We start from the raw sequence: 27,408 nt of genomic DNA on the forward strand, positions 1-27,408 counted from the left end.
AAAAAGAGGGAGAGGACTCAAATCAATAAAATCAGAAATGAAAAAGGAGAAGTTACAACAGACACCGCAGAAATAAAAAGCATCCTAAGAGACTACTACAAGCAACTTTATGCCAATAAAATGGACAACCTGGAAGAAATGGACAAATTTTTAGAAAGGTATAACCTTCCAAGACTGAACCAGGAAGAAACAGAAAATATGAACAGACCAATCACAAGTAATGAAATTGAAACTGTGATTAAAAATCTTCCAACAAACAAAAGTCCAGGACCAGATGGCTTCACAGGTGAATTCTATCAAACATTTAGAGAAGAGCTAACACCTATCCTTCTCAAACTCTTCCAAAAAATTGCAGAGGAAGGAACACTCCCAAACTTTCTATGAGGCCACCATCACCCTGATACCAAAACCAGACAAAGACACTACAAAAAAAGAAAATTACAGACCAATATCACTGATGAATATAGATGCAAAAATCCTCAACAAAATACTAGCAAACAGAATCCAACAACACATTAAAAGGATCATACACCACGATCAAGTGGGATTTATCCCAGGGATGCAAGGATTCTTCAATATACGCAAATCAATCAATGTGATACACCATATTAACAAACTGAAGAATAAAAACCATATGATCATCTCAATAGACGCAGAAAAAGCTTTTGACAAAATTTAACACCCATTTATGATAAAAACTCTCCAGAAAGTGGGCATAGAGGGAACCTACCTCAACATAATAAAGGCCATATATGACAAACCCACAGCAAACATCATTCTCAATGGTGAAAAACTGAAAGCATTTCCTCTAAGATCAGGAACGAGACAAGGATGTCCACTCTCACCACTATTATTCAACATAGTTCTGGAAGTCCTAGCCACGGCAATCAGAGAAGAAAAAGAAATAAAAGGAATACAAATTGGAAAAGAAGAAGTAAAACTGTCACTGTTTGCGGATGACATGATACTATACATAGAGAATCCTAAAGCTGCCACCAGAAAACTGCTAGAGCTAATTAATGAATATGGTAAAGTTGCAGGATACAAAATGAATGCACAGAAATCTCTTGCATTCCTATATACTAATGATGAAAAATCTGAAAGAGAAATTATGGAAACACTCCCATTTACCATTGCAACAAAAAGAATAAAATACCTAGGAATAAACCTACCTAGGGAGACAAAAGACCTGTATGCAGAAAACTATAAGACACTGATGAAAGAAATTAAAGATGACACTAACAGATGGAGAGATATACCATGTTCTTGGATTGGAAGAATCAACATTGTGAAAATGAGTATACTACCCAAAGCAATCTACAGATTCAATGCAATCTCTATCAAATTCCCAATGGCATTTTTTACGGAGCTAGAACAAATTATCTTAAAATTTGTATGGAGTCACAAAAGACCCCGAATAGCCAAAGCAGTCTTGAGGGAAAAAAGTGGAGCTGGAGGAATCAGACTCCCTGACTTCAGACTATACTACAAAGCTACAGTCATCAAGACAATATGGTACTGGCACAAAAACAGAAACATAGATCAATGGAACAAGATAGAAAGCCCAGAGATTAACCCACGCACCTATGGTCAACTAATCTATGACAAAGGAGGCAAAGATATACAATGGAGAAAAGGCAGTCTCTTCAATAAGTGGTGCTGGGAAAACTGGACAGCTACATGTAAAAGAATGAAATTAGAATACTCCCTAACACCATACACAAAAATAAACTCAAAATGGATTAGAGACCTAAATATAAGACTGGACACTATAAAACTCTTAGAGGAAAACATAGGAAGAACACTCTTGGACATAAATCACAGCAAGATCTTTTTTGATCCACCTTCTAGAGTAATGGAAATAAAAACAAAAATAAACAAATGGGACCTAATGACACTTCAAAGCTTTTGCACAGCAAAGGAAACCATAAACAAGATGAAAAGACAACCCTCAGAATGGGAGAAAATATTTGCAAACGAATCAACGGACAAAGGATTAATCTCCAAAATATATAAACAGCTCATTCAGCTCAATATTAAAGAAACAAACACCCCAATCCAAAAATGGGCAGAAGACCTAAATAGACATTTCTCCAAAGAAGACATACAGACGGCCACGAAGCACATGAAAAGATGCTCAACATCACTAATTATTAGAGAAATGCAAATCAAAACTACAATGAGGTATCACCTCACACCAGTTAGAATGGGCATCATCAGAAAATCTACAAACAACAAATGCTGGAGAGGGTGTGGAGAAAAGGGAACCCTCTTGCACTGTTGGTGGGAATGGAAATTGATACAGCCACTATGGAGAACAATATGGAGGTTCCTTAAAAAACTAAAAATAGAATTACCATATGACCCAGCAATCCCACTACTGAGCATATACCCAGAGGAAACCGTAATTCAAAAAGACACATGCACCCGAATGTTCATTGCAGCACTATTTACAATAGCCAGGTCATGGAAGCAACCTAAATGCCCATCAACAGACGAATGGATAAAGAAGTTGTGGTACATATATACAATGGAATATTACTCAGCCATAAAAAGGAACGAAATTGAGTCATTTGTTGAGAAGTGGATGGATCTAGAGACTGTCATACAGAGTGAAGTAAGTCAGAAAGAGAAAAACAAATATCGTATATTAACGCATGTATGTGGAACCTAGAAAAATGGTACAGATGAGCCGGTTTGCAGGGCAGAAGTTGAGACACAGATGTAGAGAATGGACATATGGACACCAAGGGGGGAAAACTGCGGTGGGGTGGGGATGGTGGTGTGCTGAATTGGGCGATTGGAATTGACATGTATACACTGATGTGTATAAAATTGATGCCTAATAAGAACCTGCAGTATAAAAAAACAAACAAACAAAACAACTAATACTAAACTTTCATTGGGTTATTTGTATGGAAATATGTTAATATAAATGTTTCAGACATTACATGAAATTTCTAAAAATCTTATATTTGTATTTGTATGGAAATATGTATGGAAATATGTTAATATACATGTTTCAGACATTACATGAAATTTCTAAAAATCTTATATGTTCTGGTATAATGTTATAAGTCATAATCCTAGTTATTACTTTAAAATGTATATCTCAGAAATAACTAATTTTCTTGTCAACTGCATTATTATGAACTTTCATCAAATCTTTAACTGTGGTCATTTTTAAGTCTTTTGTCATTTACAGACAGTTCTGGGTGTACTCTGATGCTTTTGCAAATATGTTCCTATAAAAGGGTTTCATCTTCAAGAAATTCATGGAAAAGACTCTGACAAGTACAGGTTTCTGGTAACTGACTGTACTGCTGAACTGAATGAATAAGCATTTTCAGAACTCTAATGAAAACTGATGAACTCATAAAAGTGCTAACAAAAGATCAAGATGAAAAAAAAAATTTAATTACATGGGACTGAGTGAACTGATGAGGATTAGTATAATTTTTGTGACTTTCTGTCTGAATTAAAAAAAAAAAAATCCCACAAGGACTCAGGGGCAAAGAATATACAAATCAATTTTCACTGCAAAGTAAAGGAGCTGTTACAGTGGAGGATTACTGGACTGAATGTCAATATTATGACATAGTATGAGTGTGTTTCAGGTTTGGTCATTGCAATCATTGTTGCTTTTGTTGTGGTCATCCATGTACAATGCTTCGTGTCAGTCTATTTATCTCTTGTAAAAATAAAATACAGTGTGTGTGTGTGAAACAAAATAAATAAATAAATAAATAAAGTAAAGGAAACAGAACCAACATGGAGTCAGAATGTGCTCTTCCCTGTTACAATTCCCCACTGTCAATGTCCATTCCACAGTCTTGTGGAAAAAGGGGCGATGACCGTTCTAACTGCTTCTTGTTGTGTCTCGTCAAATGGATCTTTCTGGGAATGTCTGCCATCAGTGCCAGTGTTCCAAATGTTGCTTCTTTTGTTCCTCTTTGGAAAGTGTCTACTTTACACCTGTAGACTTAAAGAATATTCACAACCTAAAAGTTGAGAGTTATATTTTATTCAACGGGAATTTTGAGGACTTCAGGCCCAGGAGGCAACATCTCAAGTTAAGGAATTTAGTGCTTTTCTATGTATGGGAAGATGCAAGAGCCTGGACTCACTGAATCATTCCTTTGATATGCACCTCAGCTATCTGGGGGCTGTATCCTGTATTTTCATATCCTGAGTTTCCTGGGGGCTCACCATAGGGAGTGGCTGCAGTCTAATGGCTGACATGGCAGGAAACATTCCATTTCTTAGATCTTCTCCTCTTGGTCAGGAATTTGACCAATATTTGGGAGACACTTCATGATCAAATTTTGTCCCACAGCACTGGGAGGCTCATCCCAGATCAGGCAAAAATTCTTAAAATGCAACTCCAGGTGCTAATTTTTGGATTAGGCCCTATCAATAATTAAAGATTCTCTGGATCCTCTGTCAATTATGATCCAGGAGACATTTTCCCTTGTTGCTTCTTCCCATACTTAGAATCACATTATTACAATTATTTTATGTTACAAATGTGATCTATTTCCTCAAGATGTTTAGCCATAAAAGTTTTGTTGGAGGCCTTGTTTCACACTGGGTACTGTAAGAGAAAACAGTCTTATAAAATAGGATATAAGTAATGCAGCTAGTAACATTGACAAAGTACAAAGCACAAACAATTTGGAAACAAAGAACAAATTAATACAATGATTAGTATAACTAGTTGTAATCCGGTTGCAATAACGAGCAACCAAAGGAACCATAACTGATTTAATGAGCCATCTGCAGTTTCACTGTACCAGCCATGCATACTTAAACATGCATGGCTTAATCTTTGAGACAAGCATATACTACTGGCAGGATCAACCAGGTAGAGAGAAAAAGATAAATGTTTTCTCTTTGTTTACAAAGGCATACTTTATCAACCTGTTGTAGGTCATAGCCTAAGAGAAAAGTTTTTTTTCTGAAAAACTAAGATTAAAGCCAGTATATTTCCCAAAGTCATAAAGTTATAAATCATATTTACCAGTCCTTTCAGTCCCATGTAATTAATTCCTGTTGATCTGGATGAAGCAATCAGGCTTTCCATTAGTTTTTTTTTTTGAATTTTTGAATTTCACTTTATTATTTTATACAGCAGGTTCTTATTAGTTATCCATTTTATACATATTAGTGTATATATGTCAATCCCAATCTCCCAATTCATCACACCACCACCATCCCCCCCGGCCACTTTCCACTCTTGGTGTCCATACGTTTGTTCTCTACATCTGTGTCTCAATTTCTGCCCTGTAAACCAGTTCATCTGTACCATTTTTCTAGGTTCCACATACATGCGTTAATATACGATATTTGTTTTTCTCTTTCTGACTTACTTCACTCTGTATGACAGTCTCTAGATCCATCCACTTCTCAACAAATGACTCAATTTCGTTCCTTTTTATGGCTGAGTAATATTCCATTGTATATATGTACCACAACTTCTTTATCCATTCGTCTGTTGATGGGCATTTAGGTTGCTTCCATGACCTGGCTATTGTAAATAGTGCTGCAATGAACATTCGGGTGCATGTGTCTTTTTGAATTACGGTTTCCTCTGGGTATATGCTCAGTAGTGGGATTGCTGGGTCATATGGTAATTCTATTTTTAGTTTTTTAAGGAACCTCCATATTGTTCTCCATAGTGGCTGTATCAATTTCCATTCCCACCAACAGTGCAAGAGGGTTCCCTTTTCTCCACACCCTCTCCAGCATTTGTTGTTTGTAGATTTTCTGATGATGCCCATTCTAACTGGTGTGAGGTGATACCTCATTGTAGTTTTGATTTGCATTTCTCTAATAATTAGTGATGTTGAGCATCTTTTCATGTGCTTCGTGGCCGTCTGTATGTCTTCTTTGGAGAAATGTCTATTTAGGTCTTCTGCCCATTTTTGGATTGGGGTGTTTGTTTCTTTAATATTGAGCTGAATGAGCTGTTTATATATTTTGGAGATTAATCCTTTGTCCGTTGATTCGTTTGCAAATATTTTCTCCCATTCTGAGGGTTGTCTTTTCATCTTGTTTATGGTTTCCTTTGCTGTGCAAAAGCTTTGAAGTGTCATTAGGTCCCATTTGTTTATTTTTGTTTTTATTTCCATTACTCTAGAAGGTGGATCAAAAAAGATCTTGCTGTGATTTATGTCCAAGAGTGTTCTTCCTATGTTTTCCTCTAAGAGTTTTATAGTGTCCAGTCTTATATTTAGGTCTCTAATCCATTTTGAGTTTATTTTTGTGTATGGTGTTAGGGAGTATTCTAATTTCATTCTTTTACATGTAGCTGTCCAGTTTTCCCAGCACCACTTATTGAAGAGACTGCCTTTTCTCCATTGTATATCTTTGCCTCCTTTGTCATAGATTAGTTGACCATAGGTGCGTGGGTTAATCTCTGGGCTTTCTATCTTGTTCCATTGATCTATGTTTCTGTTTTTGTGCCAGTACCATACTGTCTTGATGATTGTAGCTTTGTAGTATAGTCTGAAGTCAGGGAGTCTGATTCCTCTAGCTCTGTTTTTTTCCCTCAAGACTGCTTTGGCTATTCGGGGTCTTTTGTGTCTCCATACAAATTTTAAGATTTTTTTTCTAGTTCTGTAAAAAATGCCATTGGGAATTTGATAGGGATTGCATTGAATCTGTAGATTGCTTTGGGTAGTATAGTCATTTTCACAATATTGATTCTTCCAACCCAAGAACATGGTATATCTCTCCATCTGTTGGTATCATCTTTAATTTCTTTCATCAGTGTCTTATAGTTTTCTGCATACAGGTCTTTTATCTCCCTAGGTAAGTTTATTCCTAGGTATTTTATTCTTTTTGTTGCAATGGTAAATGGGAATGTTTCCTTAATTTCTCTTTCAGATTTTTCATCATTAGTATATAGGAATGCAAGAGATTTCTGTGCATTCATTTTGTATCCTGCAACTATACCAAATTCATTGATAAGCTCTAGTAGTTTTCTGGTGGCAGCTTTAGGATTCTCTATGTATAGTATCATGTCGTCTGCAAACAGTGACAGTTTTACTTCTTTTCCAATTTGGATTCCTTTTATTTCTTTTTCTTCTCTGATTGCCATGGCTAGGACTTCCACAACTATGTTGAATAATAGTGGACATCCTTGTCTTGTTCCTGATCTTAGAGGAAATGCTTTCAGTTTTTCACCATTGAGAATGATGTTTGCTGTGGGTTTGTCATACATGGCCTTTATTATGTTGAGGTAGGTTCCCTCTATGCCCACTTTCTGGAGAGTTTTTATCATAAATGGGTGTTGAATTTTGTCAAAAGCTTTTTCTGCATCTACTGAAATGATCGTATGGTTTTTACTCTTCAATTTGTTAATATGGTGTATCACATTGATTGATTTGCATAGAGTGAAGAATCCTTGCATCCCTGGGATAAATCCCACTTGATCATGGTGTATGATCCTTTTAATGTGTTGTTGGATTCTGTTTGCTAGTATTTTGTTGAGGATTTTTGCATTTATATTCATCAGTGATATTGGTCTGTAATTTTCTTTTTTTGTAGTATCTTTGTCTGGTTTTGGTATCAGGGTGATGGTGGTCTCATACAATGAGTTTGGAAGTGTTCCTTCCTCCACAATTTTTTGGAAGAGTTTGAGAAGGATGGTGTTAGCTCTTCTCTAAATGTTTGATAGAATTCACTTGTGAAGCCATCTGGTCCTGGACTTTTGTTTGTTGGAAGATTTTTAATCACAGTTTCAATATCATTACTTGTGATTGGTCTGTTCATATTTTCTATTTCTTCCTGGTTCAGTCTTGGAAAGTTATACCTTTCTAAGAATTTGTCCATTTCTTCCAGATTGTCCATTTTATTGGCATAGAGTTGCTTGTAGTAGTCTCTTAGGATGCTTTTTATTTCTGCGGTGTCTGTTGTAACTTCTCCTTTTTCATTTCTGATTTTATTGATTTGAGTCCTCTCTTTTTCTTGATGAGTCTGGCTAATGGCTTATCAGTTTTGTTTATCTTCTCAGAGAACCAGCTTTTAGTTTTATTGATCTTTGCTATTGGTTTCTTTGTTTCTATTTCATTTATTTCCGCTCTGATCTTTATGATTTCTTTCCTTCTGCTAACTTTGGGTTTTGTTTATTCTTCTTTCTCTAGTTCCTTTAGGTGTAAGGTTATATTGTTTATTTGAGATTTTTCTTGTTTCTTGAGGTAGGCTTGTATAGGTATAAACTTCCCTCTTAGAACTGCTTTTGCTGCATCCCATAGGTTTTGAATCGTCTTGTTTTCATTGTCATTTATCTCTAGGTATTTTTTGATTTCCTCTTTGATTTCTTCAGTGATCTCTTCGTTATTTAGTAACGTAGTGTTTAGCCTCCATGTGTTTGTCTTTTTAACGTTTTTTTCCCTGTAATTCATTTCTAATCTCATAGCGTTGTGGTCAGAAAAGATGCTTGATATGATTTCAATTTTCTTAAATTTGCTGAGGCTTGATTTGTGACCCAAGATGTGATCTATCCTGGAGAATATTCCATGCGCACTTGAGAAGAACTTGTAATCTGTTGTTTTTGGATGGAATATCCTATAAATATCAATTAAATCTATCTGGTCTATTGTGTCATTTAAAGCTTGGGTTTCCTTATTAATTTTCTGTTTGTATGATCTGTCCATTGGTGTAAGTGAGGTGTTAAAGTCCCCCACTATTATTGTGTTACTGTCGATTTCCTCTTTTATAGCTGTTAGCCGTTGCCTTATGTATTGAGGTGCTCCTATGTTGGGTGCATATATATTTATAATTGTTATATCTTCTTCTTGGATTGATCCCCTGACCATTATGTAGTGTCCTTCCTTGTCTCTTGTAACATTCTTTATTTTAAAGTCTATTTTATCTGATATGAGTATTGCTGCTCCAGCTTTCTTTTGATTTCCATTTGCATGGAATATCTTTTTCCATCCCCTCACTTTCAGTCTGAATGTGTCCCTAGGTCTGAAGTGGGTCTCTTGTAGGCAGCATATATATGGGTCTTGTTTTTGTATCCATTCAGCAAGCCTGTGTCTTTTGGTTGGAGCATTTAATCCATTCACGTTTAGGGTAATTATCGATATGTACGTTCCTATTACCATTTTCTTAATTGTTTTGGCTTTGTTTTTGTAGGTCCTTTCTTCTCTGTGTTTCCCACTTAGAGAAGTTCCTTTAGCATTTGTTGTAGCGCTGGTTTGGTGGTGCTGAATTTTCTTAGCTTTTGCTTGTCTGTAAAGCTTTTGATTTCTACATCGAATCTGAATGAGATCCTTGCCGGGTAGACTAATCTTGGTTGTAGGTTCTTCCCTTTCATCACTTTAAGTATATCATGCCACTCTCTTCTGGCTTGTAGAGTTTCTGCTGAGAAATCAGCTGTTAACCTTATGGGAGTTCCCTTGTATGTTATTTGTCATTTTTCCCTTGCTGCTTTTAATAATTTTTCTCTGTCTTTAATTTTTGCTAATTTGATTACTATGTGTCTCGACATGTTTCTCCTTGGGTTTATCCTGTATGGGACTCTCTGTGCTTCCTGGACTTGGGTGGCTATTTCCTTTCCTATGTTAGGAAAGTTTTCAACTATAATCTCTTCAAATATTTTCTAGGGTCCTTTCTCTCTCTCTTCTCCTTCTGGTACCCCTATAATGCGAATGTTGTTGCATTTAATGTTGTCCCAGAGGTCTCTTAGGCTGTCTTCATTTCTTTTCATTCTTTTTTTAAAAATAAGTTTATTTATTTTATTTATTTATTTTTGGCTGCGTTGGGTCTTCGTTGCTGTGTGCGGGCTTTCTCTAGTTGTGGCGAGCGGGGGCTACTCTTTGTTGCGGTGCGTGGGCTTCTCATTGTGATGGCTTCTCTTGTTGTGGAGCACGGGCTCTAGGTGCGCAGGCTTCAGTAGTTGTGGCACGTGGGCTCAGTAGTTGTGGCTCGCGGGCTCTAGAGCACAGGCTCAGTAGTTGTGGCACACGGGCTTAGTTGCTCCGTGGCATGTGGGATCTTCCCGGCCCAGGGTTTGAACCTGTGTCCCCTGCATTGGCAGGCGGATTCTTAGCCACTGCGCCACCAGGGAAGCCCTCTTTTCATTCTTTTTTCTTTATTCTGTTCCGCAGCAGTGAATTCCACCATTCTGTCTTCCAGGTCACTTATCTGTTCTTCTGCCTCAGTTATTCTGCTATTGATTCCTTCTAGTGTAGTTTTCATTTCAGTTATTGTATTGTGCATCTCTCTTTGTTTGTTCTTTAATTCTTCTAGGTCTTTGTTAAACATTTCTTGCATCTTCTCAATCTTTGCCTCCATTCTTTTTCTGAGGTCCTGGATCATCTTCACTATTATTATTCTGAATTCTTTTTCTGGAAGGTTGCTTATCTCCACTTCATTTAGTTGTTTTTCTGGGGTTTTTTCTTGTTCCTTCATCTGGTACATAGCCCTCTGCCTTTTCATCTTTCTGTCTTTCTGTGAATGTGGTTTTTGTTCCACAAGCTGCATGATTGTAGTTCTTCTTGCTTCTGCTGTCTGCCCTCTGGTGGATGAGGCTATCTAAGAGGCTTATGCACTTTTCCTGATGGGAGGGAGTGGTGGTGGGTAGAGCCGACTCTTGCTCTGGTGGGTGGAGCTCAGTAAAACTAATCCGCTTGACTGCTGATGGGTGGGGCTGGGTTCTCTCCCTGTTGGTTGTTTGGCCTGAGACAACCCAACACTGGAGCCTACCTGGGCTCTTTGGTGGGGCTAATGGCAGACTCTGGGGGGTGGGGCTTATGCCAAGGAGTACTTCCCAGAAATTTGCTGCCAGTGTCCTTGTCTTCATGCTGAGCCACAGCCACCCCCCACCTCTGCAGGAGACCCTCCAACACTAGCAGGTAAGTCTGGTTCAGTCTCCCCTGGGGTCACTGCTCCTTCCCCTGGGTCCCGATGCACACACTACTTTGTGTGTGCCCTCCAAGAGTGGAATCTCTGTTTTCCCCAGTTCTGTCGAAGTCCTGCAATCAAATCCCTGTAGCCTTCAAAGTCTGATTCTCTAGGAATTCCTCCTCCCGTTGCCGGACCCCCAGGTTGGGAAGCCTGATGTGGGGCTCAGAACCTTCACTCCAGTGGGTGGACTTCTGTGGTATAAGTGTTCGCCAGTCTGTGAGTCACCCACCCAGCAGTTATGGGATTTGATTTTACTGTGATTGTGCCCCTCATACCGACTCATTTTGGCTTCTTCTTTGTCTTTGGACGTGGGGTATCTTTTTTGGTGAGTTTCAGTGTCTTCCTGTAGAAGATTGTCCAGCAGCTAGTTGTGATTTTGGTGTTCTCGCAAGAGGGAGTGAGAGCACATCCTTCTACTCTGCCATCTTGGTTCCAATCTAAAGATTTGAGTACAATGCAATTAGCAGGAAACTTGGATATTTCTGTGATGTATAACATTTTAGAATAACTGGAATTATGATTGATAACATATCAGGACATATCAGATGTTAAGGATTCTATATAAATTTTGGAATATCTATATTAATGACATTTATCCATACACTATAAACTAAGGTTCATCTGCAATCACTTGACAATGTTTTTGAAGTAATTTAACATACCAAATAAACTTATTTTGACATTCCTCTCTGAGATGTCTCAGAGATGTTCTTTCCAAGTAACCCAGAGTCAGCTGGAGGCTAAAAAACTTTTGTCAGATTTTGATATTTGGGAAGTTTGTTAAAAATATCAAAAAGGTTTTAAAATAAAACAGGATCATAGGTCACTGTGAAACAATACTGATTCATTTAACCGAAGTCACAAAACAATTAAAAGAAAGCAAATACGGATCACCTAAGGGCACAGAAACTCATACAATCTGTTATCAAAAAGGAGCACTTCTAACAGAGAGATCAAATTCCAGTCTTGTATTAGCTTACTTAACAAAATGCATTTACTTAGTTAAATTCAATCTAAATTTAGTTAATCCTGACCATGTATAAAACTTTCTCAGTAAAATGTAATTCCATCCCTCATACCTTCTTAACTGAAAGCACACATTCTACTATACTGAAATGTTTTATTATTTTCAGTAGCTTTAATTATATATTTAAATTAAAATCCCCAACTCTTAAAAGTCTTAATTTCTAGTGAAAACCAAGAGGCAAGTAATAGTTACCAAAATCTGGAGAGACTATTTTAGATAATCTTCAGAACATAATTATTCATATAGAGGTTACCTAAGGCTCTTATCTCATTTACATTTACTTTAAGGTTTCATCATATCAAGTTATTTTTCTTGCTGACAAACTTGCAGCAGGTATAACAAGATTTCATTTAACTTCCATTAAACCTAGGTGCAGTGAAAGTATTATACTTAATGTTGATGACCCTAAAGACATGTCTATATTAATTAGATCAACAAAAACATTAATACCAGGTATTTTAATACTATTTTCCAGTTCACATGAACCTGAAACTCATTTATCTCAATTTCTCTTGTGTTTAGAATTGTTTGGTTTGTAAGCACTTACTTTTCTTTAAGCCAGTTAAACAGAGCTCACCCAGCCACCTCCTAGATGAGGAGGTGAAACTCATCAAGAAGATGGGTGACCACCTGACCAACCTCTGAAAGCTGGCTGGTCCCCAGGCTGGGCTGGGCGAGTACCTCTTTGAGAGGCTCACCCTCAAGCATGACTAGGAGCCTCTGGAGCCCAGCGGCCTTTGAGAACCCCCTCTGGTGTCAGGGCTTCTACCTGAAGCCCCCCTCTGCAGCCAGTAGGCAACTTCTTAACCATCCTGGAGCCTTCTCCCAAGCCTTGGACCAAATGGAAACAATAAAGCTTTTTGCAGAAAAAAAAAAAAAAACAGAGCTCATCCACAAATAACCTCAGCAATGTTATCCAAAGACAAAGATACATACAAACACTCAAACAGAGAGACCTCACAGTTCTCATTTCAAAATTTCAGCCCTGAGTTGGGTACAGCACTGTAAAACCCATCAGTTTACAAAAGAGGTTGGATTAAAATTAGGTTTTTGGCAGATGGAAAAAATCAAGCTCACTTGTCTAGATGGCTAAATATTTATAGAAAAGACACTTAGGATTTCTATTTACCTTTGACAAGTCAATTTCTAAATTACTTTACCCTCTTTTCAAAATTTACGTTTTATTTATTTTATTTTTGGCTGTGTTGGGTCTTTGTTGCTGTGCGCTGGCTTTTCTCTGGTTGTGGCGAGCAGGGGCTACTCTTCGTTGCAGTGCACAGGCTTCTCATGGTGGTGGCTTCTCTTGTTGTGGAGCACAGGCTCTAGGCGCATGGGCTTCAGTAGTTGTGGCATGCGGGCTCAGTAGCTGTGGTTCACGGGCTCTAGAGAGCAGGCTCAGTAGTTGTGGCGCATGGGCTTAGTTTCTCTACGGAATGTGGGATCTTCCTGGGCCAGGGCTCAAACCCGTGTCCCCTGCATTAGCAGGCGGATTCTTAACCACTGTGCCACCAGGGGAGCCCCCAAAATTTGCATTTTAAAAAGATGGCAGAGATGAGGGTTCCTAAAAGGACCAGATAGGACATTTGCATCTCAATACAGGCAAGTTTCTCCTAAGATGACTTTGTTTCCCCTTTGTTTAATACTTCTTAAGATAAATAGGGAGGGTTTGGGGAGCGGCGTCTATTAGAAAGTCAATCAACTTGTTCCCCACTGTGAAAGTTACCCAGGGCTCCTGTGGGGAAATTAGAATTGGATGCCTCAAGTCCAGGGGAGTCCCCTGGCCTTTTACAGGATACCGGTGCAAGGGAAATTGCCCTGCTGCAGAAGTGGCTCCCAGTCCAAATTGGGTGCCCTGTCAGGTCTTAGATGGTGATACTAAACCAGGTCCCTGTGCTCCAGGAGTTAACATAGAGACTTCTATTCGATCCCCATGGGTAGGGGAAACAGGAGGCAGTGAAAGGAGTGACTATGTTGGCGGCATGGAGGGGCAGTTGGAACAACTGCTGGTACAGCCTGCTCAGCCAGTGGGGGAGCTGGATATGCCAGAGGGGGGTTTAAATTTTGAAGTAACATGTCCCCACTCTCATTTTCTCCCTCTTCCCCTTGTAGAACAGGTTCCCCCTTGGTTTTCCTTTCAGACCACTGCACCATAAGGTGGCAGCCCTCTGACTCCTTTTCCTCCTGGTGCAGTAGCATAAATGCTTCTACATATGGAATCTCATCTCTTTTCCCTGCTCTTTTGCAAAACACCTCTAACTGAGAGATTGTATAATAATTGAGTGAGCCATTCGGGGCCATTGCTCTTCTGATCCTAACATATATTGGGTCCACACCCTGTTACAATAGTATATCATATTTTTCTTAGTCATAGGCTCACAGCTATGTTTTGCCCATTTATCTAATATACTCCCCAAAGGGCTCTCCTTCGAAATAGATGGAGTATTTCCATTTTTATAAGTTTGATAACACCAAAACACAAAAGATACAAACAAATTCCAACACAAAAGGCCCAAACAAATTCCAACATCAATGCACACAAAAACAAAACCAAAACCAACACCAACTAACCAATTCCCAAATTAGGTAAAGTCCAACAACAATTCCCTCTCCAATAGCGTTCCCAATCAAACAAATTGGCTTGTCCCATAAAGGAAAAGCCCTAATTGAGGGGGGAATATGTTCCCAGTGTGCACACCTGAGAGACGCACCCTACAAAATCGAGGCCTTCGACTTTCAGAAGTTTGTCATTTCCTTGCTTCAACTGCCAAGCGCTGGGGTAGCAAGTGACACTTCAGGGAATTTTGAAGGGAAGATCCTCAGGAGAAATTGTCCCGGCAGCTGCGAGGGCCTTGCCCAAATATTCCCTGACCAGGGCCTGCTAGCCCCGAGCAGCAAGGCTCCTGGTTGGCTCGCCAAATTGTTACCAAGTCCAAGCTCGCCCTGCTCACCAAACAACAGGCCAATGAATCGGGAGACGAGGTGTTGAGGCAAGGAATAATGACTTTATTCGGAAAGCTGGCAGACTGAGAAGATGGCAGACTAGTGTACCCAAAAAACCCCGTCTTATCAGGGTCTGGATGTCAGTTTCTTTTATAGAACAGAGAGGGGGAAGAGGTGAGAAAGTAAAGTAAAAAGGCCATTTGTCTTGCAAAATCTCCTCGATCTGCCCTCGCCGGGGAGGGGATGAGTGAATTTCTTCTTTTCTGCAGCCATTCACAGGTGGGCAGGGTCAGAATGTCTCTCTGTGAGCTGAACAAAGGCCTTTTAGTTTAACAGTCAGGCAGAGGGGCAGGGTCCCTGTGGCAGGCCATTATGTATGTTTACAGCTATAGACAGTGATTATAATAATAACAAAAGCAACGAAAAGCAAAGGTTAAAGTAAAAGAAACAGAACCAACATGGAGTCAGAATTTGCTCTTCCCTGTTACAGTATTTTGAAACTCTGTTGCTTGGCACATACACATTTTTTTTTAATAAGTAAATTTATTTATTTATTTATTTGTTTGTTTATTTATTTTTGGCTGCGTTGGGTCTTCATTGCTGTGCTTGGGCTTTCTCTAGTTGTGGCGAGCGGGGCTACTCTTCGTTGCGGTGCATGGGCTTCTCATTGCAGTGGCTTCTCTTGTTGCAGAGCACGGGCTCTAGGCACGCAGGCTTCAGTAGTGGTGGTTCATGGGCTCAGTAGTGTGGCTCGTGGGCTCTAGAGCGCAGGCTCAGTAGTTGTGGCACACAGGCTTAGTTGCTTCATGGCTTGTGGGATCTTCTCAGACCAGGTCTCAAACCCATGTCCCCTGCATTGGCAGGCGGGTTCTTAACCACTGCACCACCAAGGAAGTCCCACATACACACTTAGAATTGTTGTCTTCCTGATGAATTAACCACTTTATCATTATATAATGAATTTCTTTATCCCTGGTAATTTTCTTTGCTCTGAAATCTACTTTGATACTGATTTAGCCACTCCAGCTTTCTTTTGATTTATGTTTTCATGTCAAATCCTTTTCTATCCATTTACTTTTGAAAGCTGGACATAATATATCTGGTAATAGAAACTGAGGTAACCAGGCTTTTAGTATGAGGTTTTTTATGTTCATCTGGTTAGAATCTGGGCTGTGTCTAGATCTTTGCTATAGCTGTAGGTTCCCAGGGCATACGTTTTCTCTAGTTTCAATGTTTTGTTTTGCTTTTCTCCCTTGTTATCTTTGCTTTTCTTTAGTATTTCTTCTTACATAGAGTTGGTGTCTTGCAGCTTTCTCAATTGTAATCCACTGTATTATACTGGAGTGCTATTGAAGTAGTGGTAAAGTGTGGAGAGGAGAGACATTCTACAGTCTTATGATTTAATCTCAGGTTTTTGTTGTTTTTTTAATGGGCCTATATCCCTAGGCTGTGACCTTCAGAAGCCTATTTTAGCCTTTCTTTTTTTCCTCCCCTTAATTGAGACAGGAAGGCTATAGGGGGCTGGAAGTGTCTAATTGTCCTTCCCCCAGGTCAGATAAGGCTTTGATAAAGTAGTTTCCCTTGAGGGAAGGCCTTTGTTATAGACAGTGCTCTGGGTGTATTTCAAAATCTTTACAGGATTTTTCTCCAATCTTCACTTTGAGAATTGATGGCTTTCCTGAAGGCAAAACCAACAGAACTCTAAGGGTCTTCCCTAAGACTGGTCCCTTAGGAGTTAACTCTCAAGTTGGTATGGACAGAAATAATTAATAACCAATCCATAAAAAGAATAGAAGAGTTTTATTTGAGCCAAACTGAAGACTATAGCCCAGGAGACACAGATTCAAGAAGCACTTGTGTTCCACTGGACTATAAAATGGGGGAGGCTTACAAAGACAAAATTACATAAATTGTTTGTCAAGAATTAGGATTGGAGCTGGCAAGAAGTAAGGGTGCTTGTTAAGCAAGGATTGCTTGGGGTCTGAAATTGTTGCATAGTTACAAGTGATGCTGAAAGCTCAGCTTCTCTGTACACTGGTGCCAAATTGAATCTCGGAGACAGAGTTTTGGGTGAAGCAGAAAAGGATAGCTTTACTGCTTTGCTAGGCAAAGGGGGACACAGTGGGCTCCTGCCTCGAAAAACTGGGAGGATTTGATGAGGGGTTTTATAGCAATACTTCAAGGGTGGTGTTGCTGACAAGATTAGGGTATGTGCAGGGCTTGCACTCCCTTAATCTTGTCTCAAGTTGTTTCTTGGCTGTTCCTCCCTTGATTAGCAACTGTTCGAGTCCGCCCTTTGGAACTCAGGGAAGGTCATGGAGGCTGGAGTCTTTCCTCCAAGAAATGGGGGACAAAAAGGCCTCTGTGCCTGAGAGTCCCACAGGGCCCCACTCAGTTTCACAAGGGGAGACCTTGAAACTGATAGCGACCAGGGTTCTTGGCCTTCCCCAATCAATAGAAATTGACTAGAGACTCGACAGAAATTCAAGCAAGGCTTTATTGGGACCCCTGCTACAGCAGGGGGTAGCAAGAACAAACAACAGGTTCCCTGCTTGCTCGCTCCCTGAGTGGGGACGAGCTTGTTCCTTACATGGGGTGAGGGTAGGGATGTGTCCAGTGGTCAGGCCAGAGGGGTGGCTTAGGTGTTTTGCTCACCCCCTAGGTGGTGTTGTGTGCAGGGGGCATGCTCAGTACCCTGCTTTTGCTCCCAACACCCTGTTTTTGCTCCAGGCTCTTCCAAAGTGGCAGTAGGGGTTTTTTTGGTCTTTTGCATCTTTTTGTCCATAATTTGCCCCAACTGCGCATGCATGCAGTTTACTTTCAGTTTCTTTGTATTTTGTTGCTTGAGGAGAGGTGTGTCCAGGTGCAAGCATTGCAGCACTGCAGCAAAGGGTCCCAGGTCCCAGCCTGTCTCAAGACTTATAAGACTGCAGCTGGCAGCTGCTAGCAGATATTGTTTTGAGAATGGCTGTTGGTGTCCTTGAGTCTGATACAGTTCAGAAAATTCAACTTCTCGGTAATACTGGAACGTGTCTGAAACCATATCCACAATGGCCACCCAGCTCCATTTTGAATGCCTGAACCACAGTTACTCCATTTTTATTTTTAAATGCATTCTTTTCTCTAATGGTTAAAGCAGATGTATAATTCATGTTTGACAGGCCACAAAACAGGCTGTTCCAGTTAACATAAAGTTCAAGTTAAATCATTTGTAAGCCAAAATGACTTCCCCATACCTCAATATGTGAAAATTTCTTCTATCACTAGTCCATACTCCACCTCCAGGATTAGTCAATTATCATTTGAGTGTTCCTAAAAATTGCTGGCTTCAGTGGCTTCTGCTCCCCAATAAGCTGATTTTGGCTCTGATTATCTGTATTCACAAGTCTTTCTAATTTTTAGGGTGGCAGTTTGCCCTGTGACCTTAAGTCTCTGATGGATCTAAGAAAAGTCACTGGGCTTCCCTGGTGGCGCAGTGGTTGAGAATCTGCCTGACAATGCAGGAGACACGGGTTCGAGCCCTGGTCTGGGAAGATTCCACATGCCGTGGAGCAAATGGGCCTGTGAGCCACAATTACTGAGCCTGCGCGTCTGGAGCCTGTGCTCCGCAACAAGAGAGGCCGCGATAGAGGCCCGCGCACCGCAATGAAGAGTGGCCCCCGCTTGCCACAACTAGAGAAAGCCCTCGCACAGAAACGAAAATCCAACACAGCCATAAATAAATAAATAAATAAATAAATAAATAAAGCACACCTAGTATAGTGTAATTAAAAAAAAAAGAAAGAAAAGAAAAGTCAATAATTTTCAGTTTATTCAACAGGTTTATTGTTGTGAGGATGGGAGTGATGATTTCCTAGCTCTTTACAAATCAGAGATAAATCCAGAAGTCCATCCATTTACTTTTCATCTACATAAATCATTATATTTCAAGTGAGTTTCTTGTAGAAAGCATATAGTTGGGGCATGGTTTTTTAAAATCCATTCTGAAAATCTTTGTCTTTTAATTGGTATGCTTAAACCATTTACATTTAATGCATTTTTTGATATTTTGGATTTAGGGTTACCATTTCCCCACTTCTGCCTTCTTTGAGTTATTTGGATTTTTTTTCATATTTCATTTTAATTAGTCTATTGTGACTTGACTATATCTTTATATAGTTTCCTTTACTGTTCACTCTAGGGATTACTTAATACTTAATTTTTCACAGTTGTCTTAGAATCAACATTTTAGCACTTCAAGTGGAAACCTTACCACAATAAATGTCCCTTTACCCTCCTTCTTTATATTGTAGTTGTCTTATTATTACATCTACATACTTTAAAACTCCATTAGACAATGTTATACTGTAGCTTTTCCTTCAATCCTAATGTTCTGATTTTCCCTTTGGTATCATTTTCTCTATCTGCAAAATGTCCTTTAGCAATTATTTTAGAGCAGGTAATGCATTCTCTTGGTTTTCCTTCACTGAGAATATCTTTCTTTTTTCTTGACTCCTGAATGATATTTTAACTGGAATAGAATTCAGAGTTAACAGCTCTTTTGTTTCAGTACTTTAAAAAGCTGTACCTCCTTCTGGCCTCCATAGTTTCTGATGAGAAATCCACGGTCATGTAATTTTTTCCTCAATTAAGTAATAGATTGTTTTTCTTTGGCAGTTTTCAAAATTTTTTGCTTGCATTTAGTATTCAGCACTATTGTTATGATTTGTCTGGGCATGAATTTCTTTGACATTATCCTATTTGAGTTTCACTGAAATTCTTGAATATGTGAGTTTATGTCCTTCACCAAATTTAGGAAATTTTCAGCTATTATTTCTTCAAATATTTTTTTCTGCTCCAAGCTTCTTCTCCTCTCCTTCTGGGACGCTGATGAAACAAATGCTAATCTCTTCAGATTATACCACAGGTCCCTGAGGCTCTATAAACATTTTTAAAAATCTGTTTTCTCTCTGTTGTTCAGATTACATAATTTCTGTTGCTCTATCTTCAAGCTTATTTACTTATTCCTCTGCTATCTCCATTCTGTTACTGAGCTGTTGGGCTGCACCCTGCAGGCCAGCAAGCCCTGTATTTCCCAGCCTTAAGACTGAAGAAAGAGCCCAGAGTCAGTGACAGAGACATCAGTGGTTTAATGGATAGAGGGATCTTACATGTCTGAAGCAAAGCCCTGAAGTGACACCCCACCATGTGTGGCAGATGGTGGGCAGGACATGGCAGCAGTCTTCGCTACGCAGGGGAGAGGAAGGTGGAATTGACATCAGGCTGGCTCATCAGTTACCAGGGAAACCAGCAGAGCAGCATGCCCCTCACTGCGCCTTTGAGAAGCTATCATGGTGTAGATGTTCTGATCTAAAGATTAGAACAATCACTAGCTGGGGCTAGAGGCAAGTATGTAGGCATTTACAGATTAGGCTCTATGATTAAGAGGAAGGTCAGTCACATGAGTAGTGTGTAGGTGAAGCAGGGACTGGTCAAGCAGGGGATATACAGAAAGCAAGAGAACAGCCATCTTGGGTGGCCTGATCATACATGAGCCCATAGGGTTTTGTTGTTGTTACTGTGTTTTTCAGTTCTAAATTTTCCATTTCCTTCTTCTTTATGTCTTCTATTTCTTTGCTGAGACTATCTTTCCATTCATTTCAAGAGATTTCACCTTTATTTCATAGAACATGGTTATAACAGCTGTTTTAGTGTCTTTTTCTGATAATTCCAACATTTATGTCATTTCATTGTTAGTATCTGTTGATTGTCTTTTCCTTTGCCAGTAAAGATTTTCTTGATTCTTCATAGGCCAAATAATTTTGGATTGTAGCTTGATTTTTTTTTTAATGCTTTGTTATCATCATTTACTTTATTTTATTTATTTATTTATTTGGCTGAGTCGGGTCTTAGTTGCAGCATGTGGGATCTTCGTTGAGGCATGTGGGATCTTTCGTTGCGGTGTGCGGGCTCTTTGTTGCGTTGCGGTGTGTGGGCTTCTCTCTAGTTGTGGTGTGTGGGTTTTCTCTCTCTAGTTGTGACGTGCATGCTCCAGAACGTGTGGGCTCTGTAGTTGCGGGACACCGGCTCTCTCATTGAGGCATATGAGCTCAGCAGTTGTGGTGCACGGGCTTAGTTGCCCCAGGCATGTGGGATCTTAGTTCCCTGACCAGGGATTGAACCCGCGTCCCCTGCATTGGAAGGCAGATTCTTTACCACTGGACCACCAGGGAAGTCCCTATCTTGATGTTTTGAATATTATGTTATGAGACTCTAGGTCTTGTTTCAATCCTAAGAATTTTTGTTTGTTTTAGCAAATAGTTGACCAGGTTAGGTTCAGGTCACAAATTCTGACCTGCCTTTTGTGGGCTGTGGTTCTAATGTTTGTTCAATTTTCAAAGCATTTGCAATGCTATTTGGATCAGACCCCCATGTGTGCCACTCGGTGACCGGTCTCAAATTTGCACTATGGTCTAGCTGAATTCTAAAGCCTGTGGTGTATTGTATAGCGTCAGATCTGCTTATTCAGCTTGAAGATGGGCTCAGGAGTTCATACCCAACTTTATGCATTTGCTCTCTTCACTCTCAACAGTCTCCCTGATACTTTCCAGCTTCTAAGGGCCTTGCTTCCTGGTCCTCTGGTCAGAAAGCTGGAGTTTTACATTCCCTGTTAGGCCACATCCTTCATGTGACTATATCTGTGTCCAGAGCCAAGTGGTAGAAAGATAGAGAAAGATGAAAAGCAATGGATAGTGACCCCATGCTCTTTGGTCAGAGAGGAAGCATTTCCCTCCCTCAGAGGTTTGGGCGCCTGTCTGGATGTCACTGCTTTTGCTTTCCTGCCACATTTGCCACCATTTCTGCGGCCATAGCAGCATTGCCTGGTGGCTGCAGTGTGATAAGGGGGGTAGGGAGGGGTAGAAAAAGGGGAAATTACTCTCTCTGAGCTTTAGGAGATACCTTTCACTCCTCAGATCAGGAAGAGAGGAGGAATTCTCTTGGAATACTTTCTGTTCAACATCTGATGCACTCTTTGAGTTCTAGCTAGGCAATACTAGAGGAGAAAAATAGTAAACCCACCGCCAGTTCTGGGAACTTTGAATGCTAGTCTACTTATCTGCCTGCTACCATGTACATTTCAGAGTCCTCATGTAGCCACTCTGTGTCCAAAATTTATACTTACATTCAACGAGAGAGACCAGGTGGAGTATGCTTGTTCCATCTTCTGCAGAACAAGAAACTTTTTTTATTTTAAACTGTTATTTATTTGTTTGTTTGTTTTTTGGCTGCACTGCACAGCTTGTGGGATCTTAGTTCCCCAACCAGGGATCGAACCCACGCCCCCTGCAGTGGAAGCTCCAAGTCTTAACTTCTGGACTGCCAGGGAAGTCCCTTAAACTTTTAAATTAAAGTATAACATACATACATAAAAGTGCACAAATCTTCAGTATTTACCTAATTTTCACAAAGTAAACATACTGTGAAGTCAACATCAGATCAAGAAATAGAAGCACCTCTCATGCCCTTCCCAATCACTACCTCCTGATAGTGGCCACTCTCCTCTTACTTCTAACTCAGTAGATTGAGTATGCCTCTTTTTGAACCTTATATAAATGAAATCATACATTTCTATTCATACACATTCTTTCATTTGACATGATGTCTGTGAGATGTTTTCATATGTAATAGTAGTTTCTGCATTTTTCATTGCTTTATGGTATTCTGTTGTATAAATTTACTTATTCCATTTTACTGGTAATGGACATTTGGATTGTATTCAGTGGGGCTATTACAAATAGTGCCACTATGGTAAACATTCTTGGACATGTCTTTTGATGCTCACTCACATGTATGTATTTCTGGAGCATAATTGTGGGACCACATGGTATGTACATGGGCAGCTTGCGTAATACTGCGAACCAGGTTTCCCAAGTAGTTGTACCAACTTACACTCCCTCCAGCAGTGTATGAAGGTTCCCATTGTTCTGTATTCCCTTGGTAATACCAGCCTTTTTTTTTTTAACATCTTTATTGGAGTATAATTGCTTTACAATGGTGTGTTAGTTTCTGCTATATAACAAAGTGAATCAACTATACATATACATATATCCCCAAATCTCCTCCCTCTTGCGTCTCCCTCCCACCCTCCCTATCTCACCCCTCTAGGTGGTCACAAAGCACCGAGCTGATCTCCCTGTGCTATGCAAATACCAGCCTTTTTTAATTTTAGCTATTCCAGTGGGTGCATATCTCATGATGGTTTTAATTTTAATTTCCCCAATAACCAATGGGATAAGTACCTTTTCATTCTTATTAGACAATTGTATAGCTTTTTTCGTGGTTTTTTTTTTTTTTTTCTGGTTCATGTGTCTTTTTTTTTTTGGCCGGGCCACACGGCTTGTGGGATCTTAGTTCCCTGACCAGGGATTTAAACCCAGGCCCTCGGCAGTGAAAATGCTTAGTGCTAACCACTGGACTGCCAGGGAATTCCCTGTAGGCATTTATTTTAGATTTTGACTACAAACCCTTTGTTGAGTATATATGCTGGGTAATAAAAATGGTTTGATCCACAGGGATCTTTGGGAGGCACTAAGTGGTCATGAGTCTCCCAAGGACTGAAATAATCAGGAAGCCCATTAAGGTCCCACCTGTTCTATATGACCAAAAGTACTCTATCATCTGCGGTGAATCAGGGCCTAACCTAAGCCACCACAACATAGCATCCTAGTCCTTTACCCAGTTGCCAGACCTCTGTTTTGGTTACAGACCCAGAGCCACTTGGATGAAGGAAAGACCAGATGAAGGAAGAACCCTGCAATAACGTTACATATTTGTACTGTAAATCTTCCTCCTGGCATTTGCCAAAGAGACCTGTGACCTGTGTAACTGGAGTGGGGAAAAAATACCAAGACCTTCCTAGAAGGTACACTAATCCCCAGCGACCCAGAGTTCCACTGTGGTCCAGTGATCAGAGCCAAATCTTGCCTTAGTCAGGAGGTAAGTAGGATGTAGGAAGCAGGAAGTAACATCATACCTTTATAAAATGTATGTGTGTTAGAGGGCAGGAGATAAATCTCACGAAAATACAGAGGCTTGCACGTCAATGAAGTTTCTAGGAATGCAGTGGCCTGGGCCATGTTGGGATATCCTGTCAAAAGTGAAAGAGAATTCCCACACTGTGCTGATAGGAAAAGCTAAACGTACAAAATTTCTTGAATCTAGCAATTCCACTTGTAGGTATATACCCAAGAGAAGTGATGTTTATGTTTGCGTATGTAGGAGAATGTTCATAGAATCTTTATTCACAATAGCTAACAACTGAAAACAATCCAAAAGTCCATCAACAGAATAATAGATAAATATGTTAGTATAGGGCTTCCCTGGTGGCGCAGTGGTTGAGAATCTGCCTGCCAATGCAGGGGACACGGGTTCGAGCCCTGGTCTGGGAAGATCCCACATGCCGTGGAGCAACTGGGCCCATGAGCCACAATTACTGAGCCTGCGCATCTGGAGCCTGTGCTCTGCAACAAGAGAGGCCGCGATAGTGAGAGGCCCGCGCACCACGATGAAGAATGGCCTCCGCTTGCCACAGCTAGAGAAAGCCCTCGCACAGAAACGAAGACCCAACACAGACATTAAAAAAAAAAAAAAAAAAAAGTTAGTATATTCTTACAACTGAATACTACTCAGCAATGAAAAAGAATTAAACCACTGCTACATGCATTGTTGCATATGCATGGATGAACCTCAATGAGATTATATAGAGCAAAGTAAGCCAGACATATAATTACATCTATATGAAGTTCAAAAACAGGCAAAACTAATCTATTGTGATACGCATTAGAGTACAGGTTGTCTCTGAGAGGATACTGACTAGGAGAGAGCATGTGGGAGTCTTCTAGGGTGCTGATCATTGTAGTGTTTTACAAAGTATAAATGGGTAAAAATCCACTAAGCTGCACATTTAAGATTTGTGCACTTTATGCAAATTTTACTCTGATAAGTAAAAGTGAAGGAGAAATATTTCCCATCATGAGACAAGGTGACATAGATAGAAATGACTGCATAAATTTGTTGGCCAAGAAAGCAGAGAGCGCATCATATGAACGCCCTCTTATGTAAATAAGTGTCTTGCTCTTATAGTAACAGCAAAACAGATGTCTTTCTACCCCTAAAAATACAATGCTATACCTTGAGCCCTTTAACCCTGAAAAAGAGATGCATTGAACAGTGGACCTCCGGATATTGGAATCCACATTGGCCACATTTCAATGTACTGCTCTGACCCATTTAGCAGAACCAGAAGGGCTGTGGGCTTTGAGGGTCATCCAGGGCAAGAGGATACCACAGGAGATCCAGCTGTAAGGCAGGCAGCTCTGCCTTTTAGGCCTTAGGACCCAGCCGACCCCCCCATGCTCAAGATGCCCACGGGTGACCAGAATGCTGGGGAAGCCTGTGGCAAGCCCCAGTGGGGTCTCACATCAGAAGTCCCTAGGGTTTTAGAACAAAGCTATGACCCTTTCTGACAAGTCACTAGCTCCTTGTCGGAGACTACCTGATGCTGAGACTCCAGGGTGTATCAGTTAGCTTATTCTCTACACAAACCACCCAAACATTACTGGCCTGAAACAATGAATACTTATTACTGCTCATGAGTCTCTAAGTCTCATGGATGATTCTTCTGCTCTTGGCCAGGCTCATTCACGGTATGTGGTCAGCTGTGGGTCAGATTAGCTCCATGGACAGATGGACTCTTCCTGAGCTCATGTTCCTTCCCCAGCCCATACATGTGATCTCATGGGGAGTCTTATATGTCCAGTTGACTAAAGAGGAAAAAATGGAGTCCAGTTTTCAGACAGCTCATATCCAGGTGGCAGATGGCTACTTGCTTAAGTGGCCCTGAAAGACAGTAAGGAGATGAATTTTCTCCAACTGGCTGTACTTGATAAGTTACATCGCAACCACTTAACCTGGAACTAGAGAGAACCTTAGGGACAGAGAAGTAGCTAATGTTTTGGCTGCATGATAAGGGAGTTGGGACTTAGCAGGAATATCATGGGAGGTTGGTAACTTGGAGGCCTGTGGAAAAGTACGTGAGTGGACCTCTCAGAATGGACCTGAAGTTGGAGAATATTTGTGGAATATTTGTTGAATCTCACCAAAGGGACCTACTACAGAGGTGGCTGTCAGTAATCAGGTGAACAAGGTGACTTGTGCATGTCAGACATCCTCTATCCCATCCACCCTAATTCTTGCTCAGTGGACTCATGAACAAAGTGGTCATGGTGGCAGGGGTTGAGACTGTGTGTGGGCTCAACCACGAAGGCTGACCTGGCTACCAGCACCGCTGAGAATCTAACCCACCAACAGCAGAGACCAAGTTGGGCACCATTCCCTGGGACCCAGCCAGTCACTGCTAGCACCAACATTTATAGACACTGAGATACAGCATGATGGATATTCCGCCAAATTGCTTTTGACCAAAGAGCTCCCTTTATAGGAAAAGAAAGAGGGCAGTGGATTTTCCTGGTCTTACCATGCACCCATTCATCAGAAGCAGCTGGCCTTGGAGAACACCAGAACAGCCTATTGAAGATGGAGTTACGGTGCCAGCTCAGAGACAACACCTGGGGTTGGATTGTTTTCTGAATCTACAATCAGTGTGTGGGACTGTCTCCACATAGGCAGTGGTGTGGGAAAAAATAGCTGACTCAACAAAGGAAAATAATTCATGAACAGTACTGAGAGACTAGTTGAAATTAGAAACTGCTCACTCTTTGTAGCTGTGAGATTTCCATTAGCAGTACTCAGTCACTCTGGCATAAGAATAGAGAAGGAAGCTGCAGCATTGAAGATCAAGGTTGTGTGGGACACCATTATGCACCAAAATTCTCTCAGCCCTACTCTTCCTCTAGCTGCTGCTGGGGGACCACTTCATGTGGGCTTTGACTGGCTCTGCACCAGGACCATCAGGCTCTTTCCCCTGCCTAGAATAGTCTCCCTCCAGAATTCTAAAATAGCCTTGTGATTCCCACCCCTGGTATCCATACCTTTGTGTAATCTCCTCCAGTTGCATGTGGGTAGGACCTGTAACTTTCTTCTAACCCATAGAAGAATATGGTAAAAGTGTTGGAGGATCACTCCCACGATTATACTATAAGCTAAAGATGAAGGGATTTTGCAGCTGTAATTAAGGGCCCAATTATCCAAATTAATCACTTTGATTTTGAGTTAAAAGATGACCCTGGGGCTTCCCAGGTGGCGCAGTGGTTGAGAGTCTGCCTGCCAAGGCAGGGGACACGGGTTCGAGTCCTGGTCTGGGAAGATCCCACATGCCGCAGAGCAACTAGATCCGTGAGCCACAATTACTGAGCCTGCGCGTCTGAAGCCTGTGCTCCGCAACAAGAGAGGCCGCGATAGTGAGAGGCCCGCGCACCGCGATGAGGAGTGGCCCACGCTTGCTGCAACTAGAGAAAGCCCTCGCACAGAAACGAAGACCCAACGCAGCCATAAATAAATAAATAAATAAAAATTAAAAAAAAAGA

The 27,408-nt window shown here is 40.5% G+C and overlaps 1 long non-coding RNA gene across 1 annotated transcript in view; it reads left to right on the forward strand.

Annotated features, from left to right (window-relative positions):
* Positions 1-27,408, forward strand: part of LOC309612911 — a 130,209-nt gene extending 102,801 nt beyond the window's left edge. The window contains exon 3 of the long non-coding RNA XR_014235402.1: positions 1-27,408. This is a non-coding gene — a long non-coding RNA (uncharacterized lncRNA).

Source organism: Balaenoptera borealis (assembly GCF_965194805.1).
Source record: "Balaenoptera borealis genome assembly, chromosome: 16".
Lineage (NCBI taxonomy): Eukaryota > Metazoa > Chordata > Mammalia > Artiodactyla > Balaenopteridae > Balaenoptera > Balaenoptera borealis.